Here is a 4,347-nt window from a genome sequence, read left to right on the forward strand (position 1 = left end):
TGCCAAGAACCCCGATTGGCACTTTGTATACATCATCCATTTCTCTCCCAAGAGCTCGGTCTGGAGCATACAGCCAGTGGAGATTGGCAGCTCAGCTCTACCATCGGCGTGACCGTGGGCCGGCAGTTCAGAGCTCTGAGGCTCCAGCTTCCCGAGAGATAGGGTAGCAGAGTGGTTATCAGCATGCACACGCCCCCTGTGTTTAACCCCAGCTCTGTGCTTATAAACCACGTGGCCTCGGCGAGCTGCTTTACCTCCGCGTGCTCAGCTGCTTCTTCTGGAAAATGGACATGATGCTAACAGAACGCACAACAGAAATGGTGGTTGTGAGGATTAAATAAGCTATTGTAAGTACAACGCTTTACATAGTAACCAGCTCAAGGTAAGGACAAGCAATTATTTCACCTCTTCTTGCTGAATATAAAAAAAAAGTGTAGCTTCAGCACAGTGTTTGGCAGGAAGAAATGACAAATTTTAGCTATTATTGATATTTTTATTATTAGCTATTTTTATTATTTTAATAGTAATATTATATGTTTATTGTTATTACTCTTGTTACTTTCAGAATTACAGGTGACAGACCTGCAGTCTTCCCTACTGAAGTACTTGAAAAGAGGAGAAAGTGAAAGGGTCCCAGCTCTCTGCCATTCAAAGAGTGGGCCTGGATCCTATGGCCTGGGGATCCCCAGGATCCTATGGCCTGGGCATCACCTGCTAGCTTGGTAGACATGGAGAGGCTCAGGCTCCAGCCCAGACCTATGACTCAGATCTGCGTTTTTAGTTTTTAATTAGATCCGCAGGTGAGTCATAGCCAAGTTTAAGTTTGAGAAGCACTGCTCCGGCACACTTGTTCTCAAACTTGACTTCCCACTGGAATTGTATTTGAAACATACTGATGTCTGAGCTCCCATCCCCCCATCCCCCAGAAGTTCTGCGTTAATTGGCTGGACTACAAGAGTTTAAAATCTCCTTGGGTGTCACGAATGTTCAGTCAAGGTTGAGAACCACCCACCTAGCAATGGGCCAATGTGGAGTTAGGCCACTGGGAGTTTAGTTTCTTTGGCAACTGCCAGTGAGAGTTCTGGTTTGTTTTCCTTCTTTTCAGGCCCAAAGGGAAGTAGAAGTACAAAGGGACACGAAGAGGGCACATTCTTCTCTCCCCACCCCCACCATTCCCCAGATGTCATTCCAGCTAGCAGGACACGTGACAAGGCTTGGTGCAGGCTCATTGGCCAACATTTCCGTTTCTCTTTGCTGCAGTTCACAGCATCCAAGCAGTATTGGCCGCCTGTGTCTCTCATATCCCTGTGCTGATGGGGCTTGGCGTTTCTGAAGTGGAACTTTGTGTTTTCTTGAATGGGATCCTCCTTGCTTTTTCCACTCCTGCTCACTGCTCAGAGCACCCAGAACTTGCTTGGTTGGAGAAAACCCGACCAGAGATCTCTCGACCTCTTATGTGAGACTCCTGCTTGGTCCCTGGTGGAAAATCCAAATTCCCGCCACGCTCAGGCCAGTTCTCTAAGTGAGTGCTGCTGTGAGGACAATGCCTCGAGCCTCATCACCAGACCAAGGACTCTGGGCACCGGGGCAGCTGACTGCTGTTACGTGGGAATGAGGGTTATATGGCTACCACTTTTTGAATTTTCAAGAGAAGCTAGAAATTTGAAATTTTATAGAAAATCTTCAGATTTTTCAATGTTGGCAGCTCATTCAAAAATGTCAGAAGCCCTGCTGGCCAAATAAAACATTTCTAGAGGCCAGAGTTGGCCCATTGACCTCTGAGACATGCACTGTGTTCTGAACAGCCCATTTGGGTTGGAAAGGTTCCCCAAGCCATGGCGACTAACCTAAATGATCTCAGTCTACTTTGGCGCTGGCAGAAAAGATAAAACACCTGGAGTCTTCTGAGTCATGTGGCCAAGGGTTTTTAATTCGGATGACTCATTCTGGACTTGTCAGTTCGGTAGAGCCTCTGCCAAAGGGACACCCTCTGTATGCCCAGGCCCAAGCATGGCTGTTTCTGACTGCACCATCGAAGTCCTCTGTGTGTCCTTCTAAGGTGACAGTGGACCTCTATGCTTGACCTGGGGCCACATACTGTAGGAGTTGTGCAGAGTATGTTTATTTCCCTGGGACAGCAGAACAGAAGGAAAGAAAGGAAGGTTTATACTCTTCTGTCTTCTCCCTCCCCTCCTCTCCTCCCTTCCCTGAATAATAGACAGCCCCAGCATTTGACAGAGCTCCTTGTTTAATGCTGCCATGTCTCTGCTTAGTGACCAAATGTTTCTCCCTCAATATTCTTTTTATACAAGATGATGTGACTTGTGTTTGTTGCTAATATTAGATTTGCAACAGATGCCTTCATTGTTGGGTCCTGGGTACATGGGGAGCAGATTAATAATTCAAAGACAAAGGCCTCCAATGCCCAGTGGCTTTAATAGCAGAACTTGCTGCAAGGGACAGGGACTCACACTTCGTTGGGCAACATGAGGGGCACAGGCCTGTAAGAGATCCAGGAACTGAGTGCACAGTCTAGATGCCACTGGAAATGTAGGCAGAGCTCTTGGGGGAGGAGGAGAAGGAGTATAAAGTACCAAGAGGAGGCATCTTCATGGGAACACAAGCAATAATACCCAGGTCTGTGGTGAAAATGACAAGTCATATAATTACCACTAGTGGCCAAAATTAGGACCCAGCGGAAACAGGTAGCAAGTCTAGGGGATTAATAGATACTTCACTGTCCTGGTTCTTTCTGCTGCTTTCTATTTTTGTCAATAAAGCCTTTTCAGACAAATCAGAGGAGGGTGGGCACAAACTGACTCACCTGAGTCTAAAGCAGGAATCACTGGGATTTTCTTTCCCATTCCCTCATCTTCACAATGCTCTCATCTCACTTCTACAGGATAATTTAAGTGTTTCTTAATATCTGCCAATGTGATTTTTTTTTCCAAATTTTGTTTAGCTGTCTGAACTCTTCTGGCAGTTAATGTTGTGCACCATGGTAGGTGTCTATCTGTCTCTGTCACCCCCTACACATCACCACGTGGTAACAGACGTTGTTCTTAATGAGTGTTTTCTGCCCACAGTGATCCTAGTGCTGGTGCATTAGAAAACTGCCTACGATTTGATCAAAGGCAATGGATGAAGGGTCTTTGGTCTCAGACAGAGGGTTATGTTGGAAATGTTCTGTGGTTTAATGGTGCTATTTCGATTTGGAATCGAATTGTCAGGTTGAATCCTGCAGCTAGCCAGTTTATAAACTTAGTTGAATCTTTCTGAAAATAGAAACCAGAGACCTAAAATAATTGTCTTGCAAATTCCAGATTTTCATAATTGTAAATGATTTTTTCTTAAATGAAAGTCTGGCCACCTCCTTATAAAGATGGAAGCAAGGACTAGCATTTATTAAGTTTGCTATAGGTCAGGTGCTCTGCATTGGTTATCTCATTTCATTCTCGTGTCAGGAGGTAGGTATCAGTATTCCCATTTTACAGATGGACTTAAGGCTCTGAGACCTCAAACAGCTTATAATTGGCAGAGCTCATATTTAAATCAAAGCCTCCAGATGCCAAAACCTGTGCTTTCTCCCATTTGTCTGCACTTTTGCAGTTCTTTTATAATTCCCTGATGCCGTTATATGCGGACTAAGACAGACATATATAGTCTTACAGATAGGACTGTTTTCCTTAATTTTTTTCTAGTGATAAAAATAAATAGCAATTGTTTTAATTCATAAGGAATTAAAATGAAATGACTACTTAGGCGATGGATTTCTGAAATAAATGTTTTAAGTTCTGTGTGGGAAATAGAGATGACCCGGTAGAAAGCTTAGACTGTGGGTTCCAGGAGGGCTGAGACTGTTTCATTCACTCTGTGTCCCCAGCAATTAGCACTGAGCCTGCCCCACAGAGGCCCACTCAGTATTTGCTGAATGAATAAACAAGTATTCAGAGAAAAGAGAACCACTGCTTAATGTAAATAGGGAGAGCCTCATGGCAGAGACCGAACCCCTCGTACGCATCGAGCAGACTGTTGTCTTCAACAACACTAAGTAACATCAACAGGTGTTAAGCAGGGGGGCCAAGCCAGGAAGTTTGTCCATATCTGCAGAAGGTGGATTTTGGTGGTCTTGCTTTACTAGGACCTGCATTTCATTTTGCATCGTAAGAAGAATGAATTCATTCATGAGTGATCTATGAGCCATAGTGAAAAGGAAATCCTCCTGGCAGTTTTTCTATCATTTATACTTACTAAATTTACAGTGGTTTCCAAACTTCAACTGAATTTAATATTGTTTAACGTTTAAAGTGTTTTTTCCTCATATAAAATATAATTTATGAATAAAAT

This window comes from Propithecus coquereli, unplaced genomic scaffold, assembly GCF_000956105.1.
Source record: "Propithecus coquereli isolate 6110/MARCELLA unplaced genomic scaffold, Pcoq_1.0 Scaffold65, whole genome shotgun sequence".
Taxonomy (NCBI): Eukaryota; Metazoa; Chordata; class Mammalia; order Primates; family Indriidae; genus Propithecus; species Propithecus coquereli.